Raw genomic sequence first — 27,387 nt, 5'->3', positions numbered from 1 at the left:
GGATGGATGAGCCTTTTGAAGGTATTGAATATCCCAGGTTTCGGGAAATGGAAGTATGTTCCCAGGAGAGAAGACGACTTCCTGGCCACCCCCCCTTCACACCCCAAAGGACTTTCTTGCAGAACTTTCTTGCAGAACGTCCTGAAGTCATTCCATATTCAGAACCCAAGGGGCAGTTAAGATTATAGATGATTTTCATTTTCTTCTTTCTACTTCATATTCCAAACGTTCTACAATAAACGTAATAATACTTTTATGGTAAAAAACAGTAATTGTTTTAAAAACACAGTTTAAGTGTAATTAAAAGCTAAAAAAACATCAACTCAAAAAACAAAAACAGAACCAAAAAAAAAAGCCAACAACAACCCAAGGGGGAACACAGGGTTGGGGTAAAGAGAACTCCCAGCCGGAACTTGCCTCCCACTCTGCGGCTTGTTGGTTCTGCCCAGGTAGCTACCTGAGGGGGAAACACAGCAGGCCGCATGCTCAGGAAGGCCCAGCGGGGACCGAGGGGTAGATGATGACGTGTGAGGGCTCGGTCACCTCTGTAATTCACCTGTCGCTAGAGCTCGTGGCCTGATGCCCAATCTCAGCACAGCCCTAGGTCACGTCCAGTGCTGCTGATCTCACGCACCAGCGCTTCCTGCCGGCCAAGCAGATGGGAGCAGCCCAGAGCTGTTAACACTTGGTTTATGGCCCAGAGGTTCCGAATCAGTGGCCTACAGACGCATTTTGTCTGACCTGCATAGAGTTGAGTAACTTGGAGCTAACATTTAAAAATGGCGAGGGGCACCTGGGTGGCTCAGTCGGTTAAGCGTCCGACTTCGGCTCAGGTCACGATCTCACGGTTCGTGAGTTCGAGCCCCGCGTCGGGCTCTGTGCTGACAGCTCAGAGCCTGGAGCCTGCTTCCGATTCTGTGTCTCCCTCTCTCTCTGACCCTCCCTTGTTCATGCTCTGTCTCAAAAATAAATAAACATTAAAAAAAATTATTAAAAAAAATAAAAATGGCGAGGTTTCACACTATCCAGATTTTTTTTTCTTTTCTGCGGAAATATCCATAGATCTGAAATCGCAGGGGCTGACATCCCTCTCCAGGCACAATGGAGCTTGAGGGGGGCCTCGGGTCCCCACCCTGGTTGCTCATTAGAGTCACCCGGGATGCTCTTTGCACACCCTGGTCTCCAGGGTCCCCAAAAAAACCTGATTTAATAGGCTGTGGAGGAATCTGGGGAGGAACAACGTTGTTGTCGTTGTTGTTGTTGTTGTTGTTGTTGTTGTTGTTGTTAATTCCCCAGAGATGTCTCCTATGCAGCCAAGGTTGAGAAATGAACTCGAGTATAAGAGGAAGCCTCTGTCCTGGCTGGGGCCTCAGAGGATATGTTCTGGGCATCTGGGGGCCAGGAGTTGGGGCCAGATCTTTGGGTGTTTAGCTGGCCAAGTTGAGATGTGAGGGAAGGGGGTCTGTCTTCCCGCCTTCCCTGTGCAGACTCTTGTCAGCTCCCTCCTTCCTCGTGACCCCTGGGCTTCCCTCCAAGGCCCGTGTCCTGAGTCCCCTTGCCAACCACATTTATCCCACCGATCTTTACCAATTTAAAGTGTTGGCCCTCCGGGTTCCAAAAAGAAACTCTGCTAGCATCATCTCGAATTTGTTGTTATTTTGTGTTCTTATCTGAGGTGTTTTATATCGCAAGCCTTATGAACAGACTGTGGCCAGTGTAAATCCAAGAGGGAACTGAGTGGAAAGGGAGGCGAGCACGTCCAGGAAGCTGAGAAGCCGGCTGGGAGGGACAGGGGTCAGCCAGCTTCGGGTCTGGGAGGCAGAAAACTGCTCTCGGGCCGGGGCCCTGCCCCTGGGGTGAATGAGGCTTGAGCAAGAGTCCGGAGACTGTGGTAGACTTGTATCACTGTTCCCCAATTATCCACTTCAGCCGCATGGAGAGAATTCCACCTCCACCCTCCCCGGTGTCAGAACTGGCTTGTGGAATGTGAGTGGACATCACATGGGCCCAATCTGAGCAGAGATTTTAAATGCACCTGAGTGGTTCAGGTTAGCCTCTTGCTTCCGTCTGCCAGGAGAACAGTATTTCTCATGCCTGGCTGAGAGCTGAGTGGGGTCAAAGTCAACCCTCATGCCCACGAGCCAAAGAGAAAAACAAAAAGCCACTGAGATCTGGGGGCTATTTGTTACTAGAACAAAAGCCGACCAATACAGAGGAAGAGTCCATACCTGGGTCCTAGGCCCTCCCTTTGGCTGATCCCTGGACAGAGAGGAGCCTGGGGAAGGAGGTGCTGGGCCCTCAGCTCCACGTGGGAGATAGAGCTTATGCCCCCAGCACACGTGCGCGTGCACACACACACACACACACACACGTGGTTACAGAAGAGAAACCAAGGTGCTGTGGGGCTGGAGAACAAGAAGCCCACACGTCAATCGTTCTAGTAGCCAGAGCCCAGGGCAGTGGGGTCCTGGCCTTCCCACCGCCCCAGCCCCTTGAAGATCCTCGTCTCCCATGAGCTCCATGTTTTCAGGATTTTGCCAACAAACAGAAGTGACTACACGTAGGAATCCGTTACTGGCAACGTTGTGCGTGTTCAGAATGCGGCCCATAGAAGTTCCGATCGACCGCCGTGGCCAGGGGAGCTGAAAAGCAAGAGAATTCAACGTTTTAAGTCACCCGCGCAGCCTTTCTGAAATACCAGAAACAGCTTTGGGAATGCATGTTGCAGCCTCCAGGCCTCTAGATCTGGGCCCCCAGGTGGGAACGGGCCGCCTAACATGCTCCCTCTCCTGACGGCGTGTCCTTCCAGCCACTACCCCGGGAAGCCACAGACGCGTCCAGCACCACAGCAACCGGCCCAACGGGGGCGTGGGGTGTGTTTTGGGCACAGGGCAGGCTGGCACAGCGGATGCAGACAGGCTTCTCCGGGGAGGCCCTGTGAGTAAGGCTGCTCTCTGCCCACTAAGCAGCCCTGACTGCAAATAAACCAAATCCCTTGTGAGAACAGAGGGGCTTGACGTGACCCGCCCACCCACCCCGGGATGCTTTCTGCCGGAAAGAGATGGGGCCACGTCACCTAAACTCCCTGTGCCTCACTTTCCTCATCTGCCAAATGGGGATGATGAAAACGGTCCCCAGGTCAGAGGGCCCCCAGATTCAGTGGATTTGTCCCTGCCAGACACTGGGCTGGTTAGCCCTTGACCTCACCCCTCCCTTCCCTCCGCCTCACCACCGATTCAGGAGGAAAGTACGAGAAGCGAGCGGGGGAGTTAGTTGCGAGGAGGACAGGGGCTAATGCACAAGAGCCTGCATCACCTCTCCCACTCCCCCGCCACCCCCCACCCCCCGCAGGCAATCTCACCTCCCTGGGTTTTAGAGTTTTAAATTGTTTCTTTGCTGATGACACCCACATTCATAATCTCCAGCTTAGACCTCTCTCCTCAGCTCCAGACTTGTATTTCCAGATGCCTCTTGACATCTCTGACTCAGGACGTTTAAACTGAATTCCTGATTTGACCCAAACCCGTCTTCCCCTATCCCTCCAGTTGCTCAGGCCATCCCTGGGTGAGGAAACTGGGGCGCAGCGAGGCAGGGTCACACAGACAGGAAGCAGAGAAGCATCTGGCTCCCAATTTCCCAGCCTCCCTGAGACCCCCACCTGGGTCCCCAGCTGGGACTCCTCCTTCAGCCATCGGGGCGAGGGGCTTTGTGCCCAGGTGTGCAGAGGGAGTGTGATTCAGCCCCATCAGAACATCACGCACGTGCAAGGAAGGGTCTGGAGGGCGAGGGGCCTTCCTGGGTGGACCGTCACCACAGCTCCGGGCAGGCGAGCCGACGGAGGCCCTGTCTGGGCTCCAGCTCCCAGCCGACAAGAGGACGAGCTGGGCGGCAGGAGTCAGGGAGCTCCCGGACTCGGAGGGCCCAGCGGTTAGTTCCCTAGAGCGAGGCGGGGGGTCAGTGCAAGTTCTCGGCTTCCGGAAACAGGAGTGAGCGGGCAGGTGTGGCCACCTCCAGCATCTACCTGCCTCTTTCCCCCCGGACCCTGCCTTTTGTTCAGGGGACTCGCCTCCCTGCACTCTGGCCGGAATCAACGCCTCCCCGCTTCCGGGGACGGAGCCAGTCTGCCCAGGCGTCCTTCAGGTCACCCTGACTGGTTCAGGGATGGAAACGCAACCCAGCGAGGGCCAAAGGGATTCGAAGAAACGTTGTCCATCTTCTGGGCAAGAGCCTTCCTTTCTCTCACACCCAAACTGCCCCTGGGTGCGAGGGTATGAAGTTCAAGGTGGCAGCAGCCATTTTTGGTCCGCTGTCGCGGGCCGTACGGGAGGCACTGCGGGAAGAGCCCCACGCGAGGGCTGGCCGAGCTGAAGAGGGGACACAGGGCGGTGCTTCCCTGGTGCTCACTGACCACAGGACCAGCACGTGCCAGGGATCCCAGACACACCCGGCATCTGGCTGCGGTAAACTTTTCCCGAATAAATGAATAGATGGACGAAGGATACCTCCTCTCGGCTCCCCGTCCCAAAGGAGCCTTGGTTCCCTAATACATGGGTGTAATACTCGTCTCTACCTGCTGGACTTCTCGTGGGAAGTTAGTGAATTACTACACGCCTGGCACACAGTAGACACACAGCAAATATCATTATAATTATCATCCCCATCCTCCTCATTTCCCTCTGGAGCCTCAGTTCTCTCCTCGGTGAAACGGGAATTCATGTATTCAACAGACTGCTGGCCATCACCTTGTGCCAGGGAGTCTGGTGAGGATCTGAGGCAGGGACGCAGATGGACGGGCTCTGGTCTCTGCCTGGGAGAATCAACCTTCTGGTGTGGCGGGCAGTCAAGAGTTAAAACCCAGCGGGAAGAGATCCCTCGGTATATGGAAAGTCGGCTGTACGGGTGTGGGGTGTCCTGGGGTGTAAACGGCCACCTCCCGAGTTGAGCTAATTGAGGTGAGGGAAAGGAGCTGAGCCCATGTCCTCTGATCTTTCCGGTGCGTTGGCATGAAACCATGAGGGATGGGCTCCAGTTGTCGACCCAGGTCAGACAGGAAAGGGAAGATAAATGACCAGAGAGCCCAGGGCTTAGAGTAGGTAGATACATAAAAGTTGAAGGTCGAGGAGGAAAGAACCAACTTGTATGTCAGGTGTTTTTCTCTTGAAATATTATATTGGTTTTTAAAAGTTATGTGAGGGGTTCCTAGGTGGCTCAATCAGTTAAGCGTCCCGACTTTGGCTTTGTCACGATCTCACAGTTCCTGGGTTCGAGCCCTGTGTCGGGCTCTCTCTGTTGTCAGTGGGGAGCCTGCTTTGGATCCTCTGTCCCCTCTCTCTCTGCCCGTCCCCCACTCACACGCTCTCTCTCTCTCTCTCTCTCTCAAAAATAAACAGTTTTAAATGTTAAAAATTATGTGAAATAATGGCAAATCTAATTCTTTAGACTTTTATCTTTTTTTGAAAAATGAGTGAAATTTTTATTTTAATGGCAGTTAATGTAATGAGCCGCCAAGTGACACCGCCACCTGGTGGCAGCATACTAAAGTCCCAGGTTTGTTTTATTTTGTTTGCGGTAACATAACACTGCGGGCCCGATTTTTGGATGTGACTAGAGATCTCAGAGCCATTCCCCTCTTACCCCTTCTCCCTATCCTTTCGCTGCAACCCGGCTGCCATAGTCGAAGCTCCCAAGTTCTTAGCTTTTTGCCTGAGCCATGCCTGCTCCAGTCTGAGAAGTCAACTTCCTCCTCCTCCTTCGGTGCTGACCTTCCCTAAGCCCGCCACCCTGCCCACCAGGGGGATGTGGGAATAGGGAGAGAACCTACCCCAGTGGTAACAGTGAAAGAGCACAGACGCTACGGACTCCTGTGAGTTCAAATACTGGCTATGGGTCTGTGGACCTCTCTAAGGCCCCTATGAGCCTCAGTTCCCCCACCAGAAATAGGAACTCAAGAGACTTCTTATTCTTTCTACTCCGTGGCTTTCTCTTTATCCAGAGCTGGAGTGAGTGGGGACCAAGAAATGAAGGGGAGGAGTGGGTGGAGTGGAGCAGAGAGGCAGAATGCCCCTGCGTTGCACTTACCCCTCTTGGGGACCCTTTGCAGAAATGCCCAAGGCCGCTTGCTTCCTGGGGCCACCTCCCAGGTTCCCCTTCCCGTCCAGTCCATCCACTTTCTCTTCCAGGCTCTCTCCGAGCCTGGTTGCTGACACCCTGCACCGTCTTATAATCCACTTAGCTCTGAAGGGACAGCGACCGAGCAAAGGGCCATTGGCCCTGCCTTGGGCTCTAGAGACGGCAATGCTTCATGCTTCCCCCCGTCTCAAATGGCTCAAATGCACTTGGGAGGGAAGAGTTTCAGAGCTGGGCTTCCCCAACCTTGGCAGCCACGAACGGTTCGGGAATCCAGCCTTCCAGCCCGAGGCTGCTGCCGCCTGGATCCTGTCGTGTGGCCTTGAACAAGTCACTTCCTCTCTTGAGCTACAAATTCCGTTGGTAAAAGGGAGCTCTCCAGTCTAGGTCTAGTCCGGCTCCCATGACATGGCAGCCAGGGCCGCTGAAGAGGTGGGCAGGGTTGGGGTGTCCTCTCCCCTCCCTGTCTCCCTGGGGAACGCCAGGCCCCTGCTGGGAGGGGGAGACCCTGCTTTCCCCTGGGGAAGTGAGTCCCAGGGCAGCTCCGTGATGCTCCCCACACTCGCTGTGGGCAGCAGAGCTGAGTGCTGTATTAATTATTACCAACTCCCCCTGGGAAGAAAATTCAAAGTCAGGTCACCATGGTAACCTAGACGGTGGCAATGTGACCAAATTTTTTAAGTGCTCAACGTGTTCCAGGCAAATTACCTCTCAGTGGAAGAGAAAAGAATGGGGCCTCAATCCCACACTTCAGTGGCCGGGGGAAGAAAAACGCAGGAACTCCCACGGGGCCCAAGCCTTTCTAAGGGAGAGGGCGAGGTGGGCGCAGGGCTGTTGCAAGGCCAGAGCAGAGCTGCAGATGACATCCAGGCTTCTGAACGAGGGCCCGGCCAGAGAGCCAGACGCCTTGGGGTTCAGTCCCAGCTCCGGTCCCATCGTGTCTGTAGCCCCTCGCTGGTACCTTGACCTCTCTGGGTCCAGTAAACCTTCACCCGGCAGTCTCTCTCAAAGGCCTAATGAGATGAATGAGCCAGTGGGTTGTTGACCTCACTTGGGGCTGGGGGTACAAAGGGGAGGCCCAGGGGGGTTTGCTCATCAGATCTTCGAGGCGGAGAGACTTGGATTCAAATCCCACCTCTGCCACCTAGCAGCTGTGTGACCTTGGGCCAGTGACTTCACCCTTCTGAGCTCTGGCTTCCTTACCTGTAAGAGGAGGCCGAACAATAGTCCCTCTCCCTCGGCGTGACCGTGATTAAGATAATCCATGAACGGGCGTCCGGGTGGCTCAGTCGGTTAAGCGTCCGACTCTTGATCTCGGCTCAGGTCATGATCTCACGGTTCATGAGATTGGGCCCCACGTCGGGCTCTGCACGGACGACCAGAGCGCCTGCTTGGGATTCTCTCTCTCTCTCTCTCTCCCTCTCTCTCTGTCTTTCTGAACAATAGATGAACATTAAAACAAAAAGATAATCCATGTAACGTGCTCAGCACAGCCCCCTGGACACCGTAGGTGCTGATGTCATCATTGTTGCTGCCACTTTAATAAGGGTCCCCTATGCCAGGCTCTGAGTTGAGCAAGTTTTACACAGGACCTATCATCAAATCCTCCCCCATTCCTCTCGCGAGATGGCAGTTACTACTAACCACAGTTCACAAGCGTGGAAACTAAGGTTAGCGAGGCGAGGAGGGGCTCAGACACACCTGACCCGGGTCTGTCTGCCTCCGGACATTCCCTCCGCGGCCTGAAGATGACACGAGCCATGTGTCGAGTGCCCTCACTGGATAGTGAACCAGTGGGCACCCTTGGGCACGTCCAAGTTTCATGTCACGGCCCCTGTATGGCCCCGGACTCCCATCTTCTGGGGTTTGGGATACTGGGATACTGGTGGGCTGAGGCAGTGATGGGGAATTAGAGGCAGGACCCCCCCCCCCAAAAGGCCCCCCCTTCAGGCCACCGCCCCGGGGGGTGCCGGTGGCCATCAGCATTACAATGGCTCTGCCTGTCCTTGGGCCCCTGGCTGTCCTCACACTGTGGGACGCAGATAGCCAGGAGCTGTCTCTGACCTCATCGCGCCCTAGCCACTCTGGCCTTGCATGGCCCTCACCTACCCTTTCCTGCTGGGTCAGCATCCCACCCCCCCCCACCCTTGAAGCTGCCCCCAGGCAAAACTGGCTTTCCCGGGACAGAATGAGGTCAGTCCTGTAGGGTGATGGATGGATTTAATAACAGACCATTCCTACCGCCGGCCCATTTGCCCTTCACAGTCCCGGACCCATGTAACGGCCAGAGTCAGCCCCATCTGTCAGGGGACAGGAGTCAGAGGGGGTAGAGACCATCCTCCCAGCCAGCTCAGGGCCCCCCAGGAGCCCAGAGCAGGTCAAAGTCAAAACCCTGGGATATGGGCACCCTCGTTCTAACCCTTCTCCTTGACGGTGGTACGCCCTTGAGCAAATCACTGCTCTTCTCTGAGCCTCAGTGTCTCCATCTGCAAAATGGAATGGAGAACGCCCCGCTGCTTGCCTCCTGGGGTTTCTGCAGGGACGGAGCCAGCGGCAGATGTGATCTCCATGCACTTACAGAGGTGATCCTGGTCACTGCTCATCTTGGTTGGGTTCCCCCAGAAGCCGACCCTGAGATAAGAATAGAGAAGTTCCTTTGGGCAGTGATCCTATGATAGGGAAAGAGAGGGTAAAACAGGCAGAGAGGGAAAGGTTAGGCCGTGAGATCCCTGGGTGGGGAAAAACACATATTTTGAAACAAGGCTGGGAGCCTCTGACCACAGCAGTCTCCCGGGGGCATAAGGTTCCTCTTAAGAATGTTACAGACACCGCCTGCTCCCCCTCAGGTTCCCCTCAGGAATTTGACCAAAGACCTGACTAAAAATAAGCAGTCGACCATAAAATGTATGACCCACAAGGAACGGTGTGGCCCTAGACCACCCCTCATACGATGGAAACCAGCCAATCAAAAAGGAATGACAAGGCATTTAGAGTTATCACGCCGATAAGGGTAAAACCAGAGAAGAAATGAGTGGGGGTGGAAGGGGGGGGGGGCGACCAAAACCTTATAAAACAAGGACCCTCGCCTGTAGTCGCGGGCATTCACTCCCTTCTCTGGAAAGAGAGCTCTCCTACTATTCTTGCTTTCTGATCTTATACTCTAATAAACTTTTGCCGGCTGCTCATTTTATTCGGTGCCCCCCCCCCCTTTCATTCTTTGCGGCGAGACAACGAATCCTGGGCATCGAGGTTAAAAAAGCATCCTGCAACAATCCCGGGACGCGCCGGTAGGGAAAGGGGGAAACTGAGGCAGGGAAGGAAGAATCCCAGAGTCAGGACGCGCTGGTGAACGAGCCGCAGCGGGGACAGCCGAGGCTCCGCCCCTCTGGAGACTTCCAGGAGATGGGGTAGAATGGGCCTCACGTCTGTCCCAAGAAAGAGGGGAGAATGCTGGGCTATTTCCCCACCCCCACCCCCTCAGCTCCCACCCGCCCTTGGCCGAGGTCTGCTCCCGCAGACATCAAGGTCCCAGCACTCCCCTAGCCTGCCCGTGTGGGTGAGCAGCCCCTCTGGCCAGCGAAAGCCCTCAGAGGCTGTCCTGTGCACGGGAACGATGATCCTGAGGGGACGCAGGCAGGGCTCCACATGCACGATCTCATTTCCTGTTGCCCGCGGTCAGCCTGGCAGAGGAGGCAGGGTGATGCACCCCATTCTGCGGATGAGGAACGTGAGGCTTAAAGGGCTCAGAGGGGGCAGGGTCTTTGGTCCTTGCACGGCCTCTCAGATGGGCAGGGTCCACTTGCTTGTGAGCTGTAAGCAGTAGCATGCTGATAACTGGGTAACAATAGGAGGAAAGAGCCCTGGCTTAGAGGGTTTGCCGGTTGCCATGGCGTAAATACTCCCACCATGGCCGATTTCATGCTACCGCAGTGATGGCTGTCACTGAGCACCAAGTTGGGAAACGATGCTAACCATCGGCTGCCAGGAGCCGGGATGGGCTGGATTCAGCACACCACTGGTTGGAGCCCAGGGCAGCCCTCAGTACCAATCACGCTGACTTTCTCTGCAGGGTGCAAACACATCGTCCTGTTCCGGCTCCCACCCCTTTGCTGCCCCCGTCCCTTCCCTCTGGAACGTCCCTTCCCGCCTGTCCACGTCGCCAAACCTTACTCGCCTTTTCAGAGGCTGCTCTGGTGCCGCTTCCTCCAGGCTGTAGTAGGGGAAGCACCGCCAGCTGCTACGACGAACATGACCCCGTAGCCGCAGTCATTCAACAAACACAATCTAAGTTTACCGCTGCCTGTGGTGGTGGAGTGGGGGCGGTTCTGCTCTCCCTGGAAGGAACGCAGCTTCCTTCCATCATGGATGCCTCATGTCCAAGTTCACCCCAGGACGGGGAGAGAGAGAGCGAGCGAGCACAGGTTCTCACGAGTTTTATGCATATCACTTCTACCCACTTCGATGGCCAGGTCTGCCTCTCCCGACTGCAAGGGGGCCAGGAAGGGTAGTTTCACTGAAAACTGAGGAGAAAACGAAACCGTGAAAACGAACCAAAGCCAGCTTCTGCTTCTATTTCCCCCACACCCCAACTTCCACAGTCCGACCAATTTCCTTCTCTTCTAGATTCTTCCACGACATACCATCCAGAAACGGTTTTTCTTTGGTCTTTGGCTCAGACTGCCCAGCATGGTTCCTGGGGTGGTCTTTTTTGCCTCCATAAACTCACAGAGGCTGAGCTATAGAAGGTTCCTAGAGGCTGGGTTCCCAGTGCTTTCTTTGGGTACGAATCATCTGTGAACTCAGGGTTCACAGATAATGCATATCTGGGGAAGGGCCCATCATTCAGTATCTTTAACCAGCTTAGGTAGTTCAGATGTCCAGCTAACACTGGGACTGCTGATTTAGTTAAAATGTCCCACTTAACGGATGTGAACACTGAGGCCCAGGGGTGGGGGGAGGAATTTGTCCTAAGCCATGGAGTAAGCTAAAACTGGATCTGAAAGTTGAACCCAGGGCTCCTGACTTTTAACTCTGGGCTCTGTCTATATACTATGGTGTTATCTCCCGTAGAAGATCTGATGGTAAATTCCAGCATGAGACACTGGTAGATGCTGAGTTGGTCATGGGTCATCAAGATGACCTTCATAGTCAAAAGATACTGACTTGAATGTGAGCTCTAGAAGAAGGCCGGCCTAGGTTCAAACTCTGCTTTTTGCACCTACTTGTTTTGAGATCTTGGGCAAGACTTCTTACCTCTCTGAGCCTCGGTTTCCTCATCTGGAAAATGGGGGTGATAATAGTACCTATCCCATAGGGTGGTTAGGAGGTTAAAATATAGGAAAAGTGCTCAGTGCTGTATCTGGTAAATTCTCAGTGTGTACTTATTGTTGACTCTGATTATCCGCCAAGGTGAGTGGTTGTTCTCAAGGAGCCTGCGAGGCATCTGGAAACAATCTCAAGGGTGAGCCTTATCCAGGATTGAGAGCCTCATCCGAGTAAAGCTTCATCCACTGTGCAGACAGAATTTTCATGAAAATCAGCTCCCCAAATGTACAGGCTAAGCCTCTGGAAATTCAAGCTGCACTGCTTGACCTCAATTTTTATCCAGTTTGGTGTTTAACTCAGTTTGGAAAATATACCCAAGCTATATGTGTGTGTGTAAGCAAGTCTGAGCAAGCATTGCTTCTGCGCACAGAGGCTGCTCGGGTCCCAGCCCACGGAAACGCCAGGTCAGTCGGGGAGGGCTGGGCTCTGCTGCAGAAACAGATGACCCCCACATCTCAGTGGCTACGGACAACAAAGGTTGCTCTCTCGGTCACTGTCCCCGCCCTTCGTGGCTTGGTTGGAGCTCTGCCCGTGGTAGGCACTCTGGCACATAGGCTGAAGGAGAAACTACCAACTCAATTGTTGCTGTTCCTGTAGCCAAGGAAAAGAAGGCTCTGGAAGAGAGCTCAGGCAATAAAGTGGTATGGCCCGGAAGGGACTCACATCCTCACCAAGTCTCTCTCTTCTCTTAATGTTTATTTATTTTTGAGAGAGACAGAAACAGAGCACGAGCAGGGGAGAGGCAGAGAGAGAGGGAGACACAGAATCGGAAGCAGACTCCAGGCTCCGAGCGGTCAGCACAGAGCCTGATGCGGGGCTTGAACTCATGGACCACGAGATCATGACCTGAGCCGAAGTCGGAAGCTTAACCGACTGAGCCAACCGGGTGCCATTGTCACCAAGTCTGAATGGAGATCCCACAGCACGGAGGCACATCCTGGAGCCCATCTCCTTCCTTGTCTGCATAAAGTGGCGTAGAATAGTACCTACTTCAAAGGACTGGTTCGAGGGGCTACCTGGTATAATGCTGAATAACTCTTGAAATAGCACCTGAGAGGGGCACCTGGGTGGCTCAGTCAGTTAAGCGTCCGACTTCGGCTCAGGTCGTGGTCTCATGGTTCATGAGTTCGAGCCCCGCGTCCGGCTCTGTGCTGACAGCTCGGAGCCCGGAGCCTGCTTCGGATTCTGTGTCTCCCCCTCTCTCTGCCCCTCCCCTGTGCTCTCTCTCTCTCAAAAATAAATAAACATTAAACACATTTTTTTTTAAAGGTGAAATTTGTTATATGAATTCTATCTCAATATTACAAAAAAATTAAGATCTCAGTATTATTAAAAAATTAAAAAGATAATAATGCTGATAAATAATAAACAATGGGGAAATCCCCCTCCCCCTGCAGGGTTGTTCACCTTCACCCCAAAACTGCCAGCTCCCATTATAATCCTCATCTCTGGGCTGTCGTTTCTGTGGGCTGGTGTCGCCCTGGCCGGGGCGCCCTTCAGCGTGTGACCTGTGCTCTCTTTCACTGTCAGCGACAGAACTATGCCCACGCCACGTGCGTGTAGGGGTCACCTCCTGCCCGCGGACGCGCCACCACCATAGGAGGGACACCGGGTGTACCATGGGGCACCTGGGTTTTGGGTCCAGCTCTGCCACCATCTCACTGTGTGACATCAGGCATATCCCTCCCCCCCTCACCCCCGCCCCGCCCCGGACCTGGATTTCCTCATTACTGAATGGAAGGGGCTGGATGGCTGATGGCCAAGGGCTTTTCTATCCCAGGCATCCCATAGGATCCCAGGCAGCAGGAGGGCCTGGGGAGACTGGAGAAGGGTGGTCGTCCTGTGGCAGGGGCTGGGCAACGACTGGGAGACTCTCGGGGCCTCTCTGAGGTCCTCACACCAGACAGGTGCATGAGGACAAGGAGGAGACAGCGGGCTGGCAGGATAGAGGAAAGCTGAAGTCAGACGAGGAGGGTCCCAGCCGCTTGCTACTTCCTGTTTTGCTCACAGCTTTAGTCGTGGGAAACAGTTGTCACCACAAAACTGCAACGCCAAACCCACTAGCTTCCCTTCGTGCATACCCATTCCTCCCACTGGTCTCTGTCTGGGAGCACGTCCCCCCCTCTCTCGCTCCAGGCCCACAGAACCGGGGGCCCCCGCCACTCCCACCCCAACTACGAGAGGTAGCTCTGGCTGTCATATGTTCAGGACTCCCTGGGAACAGTGTTTGAGGAGAAGGGGACACATTCATGAAATGGGGCCGGCGGGCACAGATGCCACATTAAAGGACACAGACTCACAGAGGGTGAAAAGGGTTCCATTTCTGACGTGAAAGTCTCAGTGGATGCTGTCTGTCTTTCCGACCTTTCTGACCTTTGCTAACCTCCCTTCGAATGCAAAGACCGGCCCTCAGATTGAGAACAGCCAGGGCGCTGGGATTTAAGGACACTGCTTGATTACCATTAAACTCACACGACTGCTTCGCTTCTACTTGTGGCAATCACGCAAGTCCTCCGTTTACATAGTTTCCTTTGAAAATAAATTATTTAAGTAAAGACGAGGTGATTTTTCTAGAAACCCTGAGTGGCCATCAGCACAGGCAGAAGGGAAAGTGGTTTGGAATGTCTAGGAGTCTGGGAAGCAGTCGGCGGAGGTTTTCCGCGTCTGGGAGACTGGGCTGACTTAGTCCTGGCTTTCCCCTGCTGGAAGGACCCCGGCCCGGACCTGTCAAAACTGACTCTCGGTGGCCTGAGCCCTTGACTTGCAAAACATCCAGATTCAGGCTCCCTGCCTGCAGAGCAACACCGGGGTGGGCACTGGAGGCCCTGAAGGCGGGCTCCTGGGTGGAGGCCACCCTCCCTCGGAGGCTGCCTCCTCCTGGGTGTGTGAGCTGCCTTGTCACCTGCGGCCCAGGACCCAGAACCATCATCCTCCTCTCTTCCCTACCCCCCCTTCCCCACAGCTTTTCCTACAAACCCCTCAAACCACCAATTACTTGGGCCTCCCTCTCACTCCCTACCGTTGTAGGTAAAGTTGAGGTTCCCTGGCACCCTACTTCCTGGACCGTGGTTCACCTTCCCTGTGCTTCTTCTCCCAGGTGCAGTCCCCTCCCTGTCTCCCCACTGCCCAGGGAAGCTGCCCTCGAGTCTGATGTGGTTTTCTGGCACCTTCCTTTGAAACCCTACCACCACCACCGCCACCACCCAGATCTGTGGGACCCCTGTAGAGCCGGGCCAGGCCTAGGGTGAGGATAGTGAGGTGCCCAGGGTGCAAAATTTATGCAGACGTCCATTCTCAGTGGCCACCCCGACGGGGAGTGTCTCCTTAACTATGTGTCCAAGGTACCTCACTTGCCTCACTCTAGTCCCACACCTGTTGCAGAACACAGGAGAAAGAAAACCTGCTGGTGAAAGGATGTTCCGGGGATTACTGGGGTTCTGAGTAATGTTCATAGCAGTTACCCCTTTGGGATCCTACAACAACATCTCCCAGGAGCAAGGCTGTTGCCTAAACACAGCTGCGTGGGGTGTGCACTGAACAAGGGTGTGACGCCAAGGGGTAAGTGTGGCTGAAATCCACCTGTCTCCACTCTGTGTGTCTGAGCGTGGGGCCTGCGTCACCCTGGAAAAGGGGGTACCTGGTTGTGTTTTATCCGCTGGTGATGGAGGCTTTCAGTACCTCCCACCAGAGTATGGAATGTGCTAGTGATGGCCCTGCAGACAGCATGAAGCAAAGGTGACGTGAGAGGGAAGGCACTTGCCCTGGGACACAACAGCAGGGCACCAGGACCCGAGTTTCTTGAGTCTTCACTTCATCTTCCCTTTACTTTTTACCACTCAAGTACAATATGTTAGATGACTGAGTGCTCTGCACAGGCAGAGCTGAGTCTAAAGCAGATGTCCCTTTTATGCCCTTTCTTGCCTGCCCCTCCCCCGCCTTGCCAAGGCCGAGTTAATTCCCTCCACGTCTTTTCAAGCAGCTTGGGCTCGCCTCTAATCCCACGTCTGTCCTCCCCACTGGACTGCGGATTCCTAGAGGGCAGAGACTGTGTCCCGCGGCCTCAGTCTCAGCACACGGCCTGGTAAATTCTAAGTGCGCTGGGCGTGCATCACCCACATTTCCTGGGAACCCTGGGGACGGGACCCAGGCTCGGTGCCACAAGGCCAGAGCACTTAATAAGACACAGATCATCAAGCAAAAGTAATTTAAAAATAATGCCAACTGTGACTTGTGTCCCTCTAATACCCTTACAATCCTTTTCCCTCCGTGTCCCCGTCCCTTTCTCTCTCTCTTTTCCATTTCAGGCCCTCTCCACCTATTTTCTTGCTTCTGTGATACAAAACCTGGAAACTAGGTTGTCCAAGAGCCGGAGTCACATTCCAGAGGGAGGGCAGGTGTAGCGGACCAGCCGGTTGTCCTCCAACCCTGTCCCCCTCTCCCTCACTGGCACGTGGCTGCTCTGCTAGACGTGATGTTTCCCGGCCTCCCTGGCAGGAGTGGCCACGGGACTAAGTCCCGGCCGTCGGAACGTGAATGCAAGCGAGGGAGGCCACTTTGAGGCCGAGGCCTTAAGTCACCCGGTGCCTTCTTTTTCCTCTCTGCTTGGCTGCAGCCAGCCGTGGCGACAACCCCCAAAGGGGGCGATGAAGCTTATGGGATGGAAGCGTCCCACCGCGGAAGGGTCTCTGAATGGCCAGGGCCTCCTGTATGAGAGACGGTGTCCTCGCACGGGGCCTGCTGTGCGAGAGGCCAGGACACTTCTATATTCCTTACGCTGTTCTGTGTTGGGGTGTCTTTGCCCCAGTGGAGAGCAGTGTAGGCTTACCCGTAAGTAAGAGAGCCAGGAAGGGGAGAGGCTGGCTGAGCAGTTACAACCAGAATCTTCTCCAGGAGAAAGGGCGAGCGGAGTCCGGGCCTCCCACACGACGGGCTCTGTCCCATCACACGCTTGGTGGAATGACGGAACGGCCAGGGGTGCTCCCAGCAGAAACGAATGATGACGGTTTCTTGTGTAACCAAAGGGGAAGGGGAAAGAATGGGGTCACCTGGCATCCGGGTTCAGTGCTGTCAGACCCTCAAAAGCAACAGAAACAACCTCCGTTCTATCTGCCACTGTTCTACAGGACTCTTACTTACCCTGCCGGCCTTCCCTGAGGGGAGGGCAACAGCAAGCCCCCTGCTTTCACAAGGGCCTCCCAGAGGAGAGTGGGAGGCTTGCCCAAGGTCACCCCGGCTGTTAGAGGCGGAAGGGCCATGGAAACCCCAAGAAGGGATTTGGAGCCAAAAAGGATTTGAACCTGGAAGCAGATGGGGAAACCAGCAAGGGAACCCTCCCCAGGTGGAAAGATTAACTCAAGAAGCTGTGGCCAAAGACAATGGATGGAAATGACCTAAGGAATTGCAGGAAGGAGAGAAGCCTGCGGTCCAGGCACCTGGCGGGGTTCCTCACAGCCTGCTGAGTGGCCACCATTCACACTGACGGAGGCAGGCGCTAGGGCTGGAGGAAGACGCCAAGGCTGAAACATTGAGGCCTGAAAAGGAAATGCAGGAACCACAAAGTTCTGTGAATTGTCTGAGCCAAAAGAGACAAAATGGCCTTGGGGAGGGCCTGGAGCCCAGACGGCCAGGGGGAAGGAAAACCTGATGGGCCTCCAATCTTCCCAGGTAACGTCCTTTCTTTTCAACATTCCCTGAACATTTATGGAGCACCTATAGTATACCGTGCACCTCTGTACCCTAGGGATACAGCCATGAACCAAACAGGAAAAAAAACAAACAAAACATCTTTCAGGGGCCCCACCTGCTAGTGGGGGAAGCAGACAGTAAAACACAACCACAAGAAATAAGTCAATTCTGCAGTGTCAAGATGCAGTAAGAACAAAAAACAAAAATAAAAACGAAAAACGATGGGACCAGGAGTGACGGAGATGAGACAGACTGCGTAATTTGCAGAGCCCAGCGCAGAACGAAAACGTGGGGCCCTTGTTCCAAAGGCAGAGAAAAGAGCTGTTAAAGGTACACAGGAAATTTTCCCTTCTTTCTGCAGTCTCCTCTCTCCCTCTCTCTTTCTCTGTCTCTCAACTTGTCACTGTGTTTTTATTTGCTGTTTAATGTCATTCTAAGTAAAGACAAATCTTAAATTACCAGCATGGGTTTTACCACTCATCTTTATATTGTACAATGCCAGCTTTGAAATGAAAATATCAGAGCATTTAACTCGTACGTGGAGTCACAGAAATTACACAATTTGTATTTCATGGCTTGTCCCCAAGGGTGCCCCAAGCCTGCCAGAAGAGGCCAAACAGAAAGAACTGGAGAGAGGAAGAGCTGATCTGCCCAGCTAAAGTTTAAGTGAGCTCTTCTGGGAACAGAGATACCCTTGGGGTAAAAAGTATCCTGGGTACCCGCGGGCCCTGCCACACTATGGTGGAGGCACCCACTCTCCAGAGCCTGACCGTTGCCAAGTTCCCCTTACCAAATTGTCCCTCCCCCCAGATGCAGGACTGATGGGTAGCACCCAGGTGAGGGTGGGGCCTACGGAACTCAAGCCTGGCCTCTCCTTCCCACGGGGCCACTCTTCCAACCCTTGGCAAATGGGTAACCCCCAAAGGTCTTTAAGCTTCCATTCTGGGCTGTGCTCAGGACCTGCATCAGGGTATTGCCCCACTGAGATGTGGCCTTTCTGGCCAGTCACCTACTGGACGCGCCACGATGCTGCCAGTGCAGGGTGGGGATAGCCATGCCCTGTCCCAAGATGCTGTGAGGTGTGTGCACCTGACCTCCCCTCCCCTGTCCCGGGTCTGTGATCGGGGTGCTGCCAGCCACCAAAGACAGCCATAGTCTTCGAGCAGGGCCAGAGAGGGGAGGCGGAACGGGGCCGGAGGTGCTAATGGGCAGGGGGCCAGGTGGCACATGTGAGCTGAGGCCAAGTTCCTGGCGCGTATCCCCTTGTCCCATCAGACTTCACTTACAAAACACAAATTCAAAGATAAAATTATTAAGAATTTCGAGACAGTGATAGTGGAGCATAAAATGCAAAGTGTGGGACCCATCTGAGCATAGGGTACTGAGTCGGGGTGCTGGCTGTGCTCCCAGAAGCCAGCCCTGGAGGGAGGAGAAGTTGTCATTCTGAACAAATGTTCCCAGAAGGCTTTGTTAAAAAGATGATGTCTGAGCAAAGACTTGAAGAATGAGAAGGAATGAACCACTCAGATTTCAGAGGGAAGGGTGTTACAGGCAGAGGGAACAGTATGTACGAAGGCCCTGGTTTGAGAACGTGCCTAATGTATCCAGGGGGCAGCCAAGAGGCCCATGCAGCTGGAGTGGAGGGGTTAGGGGCCAGTCGTGCAAGGCCCTGGGGGACAGTTAAGGGATTGGGGCTTTTGGTCTGAGAGAAAGGGGGAGCCAAGGAAGGGTTTTTTATAGAGGAGTGACACGATCAGATTTAGGTTTCCAAGGGGCTTCTGCTGGGTTAAGCCTAGACTGGAGGAAGCAGGGAAATAAGCCAAGCAGCTACCGCAATAACCCGGGAGAGGGATGACGGTGGCTTGGACCACCAGCCTTTAAGGATGGGTGGTCAGAACCTGGGTATTTAGTAACATTCTAACATATTTATTCAGCCCCCAGTACACCACCTATGGTCAAGGCTCAGGGGGTTAATGAAGCAGGAGACACCAGGTTCCAGCTGTTGTGGAGCTTTCCAGTGAGGTAGAAACAGACGATAAACCAAAACAGAAGGGCCTCTCTGACATGTCATTTCAGCTGAAATCTGAGCGACATAAGGAGCCACCGTGAGATCGGGGAAAATCATTCCAAGTAGAGGACACAGCATGTGCTTTAGTCAGCTCAGGCTGCCATAACAGAATATTGCAGACTGGGTGGCTTAAATGGAAATTTATTATTATTCTTCCCCAGGTTTGAAGGCTGGGAAGTCCAAGATCAAGGTGCCCGCCAATTCAGTTCCTGGTGAGTGCTCTCTTCCTGACTTGTAGACGCCCAACCTTTTTTGCTATGTCTTTGCATAGCCTTTCCACAGCACCTACAAGTGATCTCTCTCTTTCTTTCCTCTTCCTATTTTTAAAAACTGTTTAATTTTTTGAGAGAGAGAGCTAGAGCAGGGGATAGGCAGAGATGGAGGGGACGGAGAATCCAAAGTGGGTTCCACACTGGCAGCAGAGAGCCCGACGTGGGGCTTGAACCCACGAACCTGTGAGATCACGACCTGAGCCGAAATCAAGAGTCAGACACTCAACTGACTGAGCCACCCAGGTGCCCCTCTTTCCTCTTCTTATAAGGCCACCAATCCTATCAGATTAGCTCCCCACACTCTTGACTTCACTTAACCATCCTTGCCCCCTAAAAGCCCTAGGTCCACATACAACCACACTGGGGGGCTTCAATAGGCTCAACTTATGAGTTGAGGTTGGGGAGAGACAGTTCAGTCCAAAGAACCCTGAGTTGGCAAATGAGCTTGGCCAATCCGAGGCAAGGCAAAGAGAAGGCCAGTGGGCACGGGGGGAGAATGTTTCAGACACAGGTGGGCAAGGCGGGCAGCAGGCAGCTCACACAGCCTTACAAACTAGGCCAGGAAATCTGGATTCTACTCTAAGGGCTGACCATTTCTGAGCACTCCCTATGTGCCAGGCACATGCTAACGACCCTACGGGCATCATCTCATTTAACTGTCACAGTCATCCTAAGAGGTAGATGTTCTCTCTGCCAATTTCACAGTAAGGAGACCGAAGCCCGAGCAGCAGTGTTCGCAGGAAGGAGGCGCCCTGTGCTTGCCTGTCGTGGTGCTCAGCCCCGCCAGGGGAGGAGTACAGAGCAGCCCTTAGCTGAGCCCCTGGAATGGGCCCTCCAGACTGGGTGGCCTCAGAAGCAGACGTTGGATTCCATCCAACGGAGGCATATTGAGCATCTGATCCTGGTGAGGGGTTCCTCCGTGTGAATCAGCCACAGTCCGGGCGAGTTAGGACAGGGCTTCTCAAAGTGAGGTTCTCAGTCTTCTATATCCAAATGTCCTGGGGCACAGATTCCTGCCCCACCAGCAGCTAGTGGCTTGGAAAGCTCAGAGGGTGTTGCCAGGAGTTTGCATCTTAAACAGATGTCCCCACGGGAACCTCTGCTGCAGGGGGAGGGGCAGGCAGCTGGGCAAGCAGCTGGCGAAGGGGGCACAGGAGACAGGCATCAGCTGCACCTGCAGAGGGGCCCGAAGCCTTCTGCTGGTGAATGACTTCTTGAAGTAATGTTGCAGCCGGGCGTTGAAGGAGGTGGAAAGTGGGGAGGGCGGGAGAGGGCATTCCAAATGGAGGCACCTGCACAGGCAAAGACTTGGGGGCTGGGCACAACCAGAGGAAAAGGGGAGAGGGGGAGGGTAAGAGGAGGTTTCTTTCCACCAGCTTTCTTCGCTCCCCACTGGGACCAAAGGACAAAGTGACCAAGGTTAGCTTCGTCAGCCTGCAACAGCTGTGGGGACAGCTTTATTGCAGAGGCCCCTGCTGGCTGCACAGGCAGAGCCCCCTTTGCCCAGGCCCCCGGAGAGTTCTTCCTGCTGAGGGAGGAGGTGGATGGGCGGATTTCACAGAGAACAAAGGGGCTGGAGGCTTGGGGGAGGGGATGAATGAGGACCTCCGTGTGGAGCATGGTGACCCATGGCCCTTCCCTGGGTGGCCCTCAATGGGTTGGCTGGGCAGAGGGGACAGGAGGCGGCCTGCTACGGGCCCCAGAGCAGTCACACCCAGAGGGGTGCTGGAGCTAGGTGCTGGAGCTGGCGGGCTCACAAGAGCAGACTGTAAAAATATTCAGGAACTTTGTAAGCCGGTTGTTAAATTTTGGTAACTTGAAATTGGCCTTGATGGGTGTTTACACAGCATGGAAATTGGCAAAAAATCAAGGTTTTTTGTTTTTTTTTTAATTCTTCCACGGAGCTGATTAATCAGCACTTCACTGACAAGGGAGCCACAGCCACTAGCATCATGGGGCGGGCGGTAGCCAGAGACCCTTATCCAAAACACACCCTCCTGTGCAGGGCACAAGAAACAGCCAGGTACATCAGACACACTCAAGTGTCCCTGCTCTCAAGGAGCAACCGGTCTGTAGGGAGACAGCAACAACAACAAAAAAGCCACAACCTGGGATGTTCTCAACCAGGGAAATAATGCTAACAACAGCTGCTATATCTTGAGTCCCTCCCATGGGTCATGCTGCTGGGAACCTCTCCCCCATCACCTCCGCTCCTCACAGCCGATCCCACTACACAGATGGGAAAAACGAAGCTCGACAAAGTCACCTGCCCGGGATCACACGGCTGGCAAAGTCACGTCCAAAAGCCACACCGTTCTCCCTCGAGCTTGTGTGAAGTTCCTTAACCGCTGCAGCGCCCTGCCTCCACACACCATGCTGCATGCCTGGGGCAGGTGCAGGGCTGGCAGTGGGAAAGGCTTCCCAAGAGTGGTGACATTCAGTCTGGGTTTTAAAGGATGAATAAGAATTTGCCGGTTTTAGGGCACCAAGAAAGGCATTCCAGATGGGTGGAGAAGCCCAGGAGAAGGCATGGAGGAGTAAGAGGGCATGGGAAGTTTGGGGGAAGAGAGAACACGGTTGGATTACAAGGTTATATCATGGGGAAGCAGGCAAGATGGGAAGGTAGGTGGGACTTTAGTGAGAGGGGCCTTGAATGCCAGGCTAAGAGATGTGGTCTTTTATCCTAAAGGCTTGGGGGTCACGGAAGTGGAAGGTCCTGGGACCCATATCTGAGAACGATGTAAGTATTTCGGCGAGATTGCTACTATATCCATTTTTACAAGTTGCCCTGGAGCAAATGCTTCTCAAACCATCTGTGGAGAAGGACCATTTTTTAAAAAATTTCTAATCTGTCCCAGACCAATACTTTTGTAAAATACAAGGAAAAAATGAATTACTAGAAAAATAAAATGAAAAAAAAAAACCAGCCATTTGTTTTTATGATGAGATTCAAGACCTACAATTACTCTATCGGATTGTGCTACAAGTTTTCAACCCTTAGTTTCTGCATTCACTTTGATAGAAAAGAGCTGGTCCAGGCAGTCTCTGTTATAGGCACACATCTAGGACAAATAAGGGTTCTCCTCGTGAGAGTCAAGCGCTGCCAAACAAATGCTATTTTGGAGATGAGGAATCTGTCGTCCAGAGAAGGTAAAGTGGCCTGCCCAAGATCACATAGCTGGTGAGAGGCAGGGCTAGGATTTAAACCCAGGGCTGTCTGCCTTATTGAGGCTGTCTGCCTCAATCCACCTGCCAGGTGCAGCCCAGACCCTCTCAGCAGAGCCCTCCGGCCTGGCCCTGTAGCCTTGTCCCTGCTCTTAACACAAGGTCAAGAGCCCTGCAGTGGGGGGAAATGGCACCATTGTAAGAAGGGAACTTCCTTGCCCAGGGTCCCACGCCCGAGGTTGGCGGAAGCAGCCAGCCTCCAGGGCTCCTGACACAAGTCTGTCCTCAGTGTCGCCACTCCGCCTGCTTCTGTGCCTGTGCGCTGACCTCTAGGCCAGACAGTGCCAAGGAGGGCAAGGGAGGGAGGGGCACGAGGAGGAAGGGGACGCACCAATTGCTGGCAATTACACAGTGCTTTGTCATTCTTAATTAGCTCAGCGGCTCCATAGGCAAAGACCTCCCCGTGGAAGCAGAAGACAGTGGCTGGTGCTACCCAGCGGGGGCAGACTGGGTGGGTAGGGGTCCCCCAGGAGCACTTTCCCCAACGCGTTTAGGTGCTGCTGCTTCTTCAACTGCAGAGGGCCACCCACTTGCTGGGCACATGCTGAGCACCAGAAGACAGAACTTAAGTCGAGGCCTTAGATGCGTACTGGCCACCGCCTCAGTGCCAGGCACTGGGCTGCTGCTCCAGGGAACCCTGGGGTGAATGATGATTTCCAGCCCCCAGGCTTGAGACATACCCCGCTGCTGGGGGAAGCAAACAGGTTCAGCCATAAAACATGAATGACGACCGGAGTTACCATTTACTAAGCACCTGCCACATGGCAGGCACTAGGCCAAGCGTTTCCCACATATTATCCAATAGAAGCCTTACAAAGCCCTCTAAAGTGGGTATTATTCCTGCTGTACGGATGAGGAAACTGAAGCCTGTTAGCTAGGATTGCATAGATATAGATATAAATATAGATATAGATATAGATATAGATATAGATATAGATATAGATGGAGAAGTTGGTTTTAAAGTTTTTGTTTGTTTGATAGAGAGAGTGAGTGGGGGAGGGCCAGAGAGTAAGAGGGAGAGAGAGAATCTCCAAGCAAGCTTCTCAATCTTATCGTGGAGCCTGACTCGGGGCTCAAACTCACGAACCATGAGATCATGACCTGAGCTGAAACCAAGAGTCGGGTGCTCAACTGACTGAGCCACCCAGGCGCCCCTGGAGGATTTGGTTCAGAGCCCAAGTATGTAGAACTCCAAGGTCAAACAGTTGACTAGGGGAGAGAGAGAGAGTGAGAGCTTGGGCGCGCGAGAAGAGGAAGCTTGTGAGGGAAGACAAGTGTGTGGGTAGCTACGACTGGGTATTGGGGAGGAGGCCAACTAGACTTTCAGGGCAAAGGTGGGTAGGCTGGGAGAGTTGAGGAGGCAATCTGGCTGGATGTTTCTGGAAGAGGAAGCATCATGAGAAGGGTCTGAGGAGGGAAGGGTTCAGAACAAATTGGTTAGAGTTGCTGGATCAGTGGGACACAGGAGGCAGGTCAGGTGAAAAGTCAGAACCAAGTCTCAGGAGGAATGTGTGGGCTCCTGACTCATCAGTAACCCAAGTTCCCTCCGATTCCCGGGGAGAGGGCTGTCTCAGACCTGGGCCTGAGGTGGAGGGGGAAGTCCTACCTCTCCAGTCGGGAGAGGGGGTGGGGGCTCTGGGGTGAGGCTGGACGACCCGCAGCTCGGACCGGGCCAGGTCCCAAACCCAGGAGGGCTCCCTTCCCTGGGGGCCAGTCAAGAACCATGATAAGAACAGTCATTCCACCTTTACTATCCAGCGAGTCAGGAGAGTGACTCCGATTTTATTAAAATATACAATATACATAGCACTCATTATAGGCCAGGCATAATTCTAAATACGTTCCAAACTTTAACTCTTTTAATCCCTACACTAATCCATGAGGTATAATCCCCCCTTGACAGATGAGGAAACTGAAGTCCGTGGAATTTAAGTGACTTACTTAAGGTCACGAAGTAAAGAGGCAGGGGAGACAGGATCCCGGGCTCCAGTATCCATGTGTTTAACTACTGTGCTCTGCTGGTGGGGGAAAAGAAAATACACTCTGCTGTAAAGACTCCCATTTTACAGATGGAAAAACTAAGGCCAAGCCAGGTAAAGGGACTGGCTCAGGCAAGGAGGGAGGACAGATCACTGGAGGAAATCGGGGCTCCTGACATAGGCTAGGCTTCTGTCTTGGTCCCAGTGCAAATCCGAGTGATAGCTGGAGAGAAGCTGGGAGCCCTCCCTGGCACCCACTATCTCATCTGGGGTCCCAAAAGGGCCCAGGGTGGAGAAAACAGTAAGATTACAATCCTGGCACCCTTTTCCTAAAGACAAAAGCCAGTTATAACCACAGGTAGCTTCTCCCTCCCTTTTATTTATTTTCTTTCTCTCTTTTTTTTAAAGTTTATTTATTTATTTTGAGAGACAGAGAGTGACCAGGGAGGGGCAGAGGGAGATGGAGAGAAAAATCCCAAGCAGGTGCTACACCGTCAGTGAGGAGACCTACTCAGGGCTTGAACCCAGGAATCGGGAGATTGTGACCTGAGCTGAAATCAAGAGTCAGATGCTTAACCGACTGAGCCACCCAGGAGCTTCTATTTTTCTTTCTGATTGCTAAAGGCTATACGACCACTGCAAAAATTTTTACAAAGTTAGATCAGATGAGCAAAAAGAAAAGAATAAAAAAATCGCCTTAAAACCCCTCCTTGAATACCGGTATATTTTCAAGACTTCTCTGCTCCCTCTCGGTTTTTATAAGCATCCAAGCTGTAAAGCAAGAGACTTGGCTTCCGATGCTGGCTTGCTGTGTGTCCTTGGGCAAGTCCCTGCCCTTCCCTAGGCCTCAGGCTCCTTACCTGCGAAATGAGGGTTTGGACACGGTGACCTCAGAGGAGGCCCCTTGCCGCTCTGACCTTCTGTTTCTGCTTCTGTTCCTGGATTGGCAGAAGGGGCACGAGCCGGCTGCCCCTCTGCGGGGGATTCATGGCTGACAGCTCCCAGCAAGCCACCTCCGGGACGATGCGATGGCCCTGGAAACAGCCTTCGCTGCAGTCTCAGCATTCCCAGGCCCGCCTGCTCGCTAGGCCCATATGGTGCCCCCTGCCAGCTGGACACCACCAGCTGCCCTTCACCTGCCAGCCCTGGGTGACTGCTTTTCCTTCAGGCTCCAGAATGCTCTCTCTGCTGCCCCGGAACCTAGCTGGCTCAGGGTAAGAGAGCTGGGGGCCTCTGCCCTGAGGACCTATCTACCCATCGCCACAGCCCTTTGGGGAGAAGACAGCCTCATACGGTAAAAAAGATAGAGGGAGGGAGGGAAGAAGACAGGAAGGAACACTGACTGTAATCCAACTCCATTTGGACCCCTTGCTAGGCATTCAGGAATGAATCCGAAAAACGCACTGCCCTTGAAGGATCCAGAGTCTAGTGGAGGCAACAAGAGTAGAAACAGGCAGCAGAAACACTTGCAATGCTGAGAGCTCAGGCCTGTGAGATCCCAAAGGGAGAAGCCTACTAGATAGCAGTCAGGGAAGGCTTTCTGGAGGAGGCAACTTCATAGGTCAGTTCTCAAGAAAAGGTGTCTGCCTTTCCAACTCAAGTTTTTAATTCTTACCGGCAGCCCTGTGGAATAGGTGTTGTTGTCCCTTTTACAGATGATGCTCGGAAAGGTGAGTTCACAACCACCAAATGAAGAAAAGCCAGGTTCAAATCCCCATGAGCCTGGGACAGAATGAGACAGAATGGCTGAAAAAGCACTTGGTTTATACTCTGAGAGAGGAATGTCAGTGGGGCCTCACTACCCAGCTGGGGATAGCACAGCCCCATTTCCCCCTCAACACAGGAACAGGACTCCTGTCTTCTGTGCGAGGAGCAGTCCTAGAGGCTGAAGTTCACCTTGCTGAAGCATCCCCATCTAGAAGGAGCAAGGCTGTGGCATGAAGACAAGTGCTCTCTTTTGACTCCCTTCCACAAAGCGTAACGGGAAGGCATAGGATCCTAGAGAGAATCCTAAATCCTAGCCTTAGAACATCTGTGCTTGAGGAATTCTAGAATCCACACTCCCCTCAAAATGCCTCCTAGTAACCATGGCAGGGTCTGGGTCAAGGTCATGCGGCACCTGGCCCTTCCAGGTTGGAAGGATGGCTAGAAATAGGATCCCATTTCCTTTGACAGATAAAGATGAAGACATAGTGGGGGGGGGGGGGGGAAGAAATTGCCTAAGGTAACACAGCAAGTCAGTGTCAGAGCATAACACCCAGGTCGTATCACTACCTGGGGGGTGGGGTGGGACAGCCCAGATGCCCAGGTGGTGCCAGAGAGCATCCTGGGTGCTGTTGGAGGAGTAAAATCCCCAACTGGTCTTACTAAGGCAAACTTTTATAGTCCTGCGCAGTACTCAGCAAAGTTCTAATACCCCAACTCTCCTAAGCCTCGGACAAGACTCTTCTTTCCCACCCTAAGTCTACCCATCTGTAAAATGGCCCCCAACTACCTTTCAGCTGGGCTGCTTAGAAATCCTAGGAATAAGGGGATTGGAAGAGGGAAGAAAAGAGGGGGCATCTTGGGCTTTAGGCTCCCTACCTCAATGGCGCCCTTCACCGGGACAGCCTCGGGGAGGAGAGAGCAGGAGCCGGGCCAGGCGTGGCGAGGCAGGGCCGTCGGGGGCGGGCCCAGGGGCGGGGCCTAGCCGACCATCGCCCCGCCC

General features: G+C 53.6%; 1 protein-coding gene and 1 long non-coding RNA gene across 2 annotated transcripts in view; one reads left to right on the top strand and one right to left on the bottom strand.

Annotated features, from left to right (window-relative positions):
* The window catches only part of MAN1C1 (mannosidase alpha class 1C member 1), a 296,651-nt gene that overhangs the window by 68,302 nt on the left and 200,962 nt on the right, over positions 1 to 27,387 (top strand). The gene's annotated exons all lie outside the window — the stretch shown is intronic.
* On the bottom strand, positions 43 to 27,337 carry LOC132672130 (uncharacterized). The gene is made up of 8 exons (XR_013557675.2): positions 27,264 to 27,337; positions 26,296 to 26,402; positions 25,541 to 25,714; positions 24,643 to 24,719; positions 16,277 to 16,457; positions 8,705 to 8,795; positions 7,330 to 7,547; positions 43 to 2,642 (listed from the first exon to the last, which is right to left on the bottom strand). It is a non-coding gene; the product is annotated as an uncharacterized LOC132672130 (long non-coding RNA).

This window comes from Panthera onca, chromosome C1, assembly GCF_046562875.1.
Source record: "Panthera onca isolate mPanOnc1 chromosome C1, mPanOnc1 haplotype 2, whole genome shotgun sequence".
Lineage (NCBI taxonomy): Eukaryota > Metazoa > Chordata > Mammalia > Carnivora > Felidae > Panthera > Panthera onca.
The sequence above is the reverse complement of the archived record's forward strand: the minus strand, read 5'-3'. Positions and strand labels throughout refer to the sequence as shown.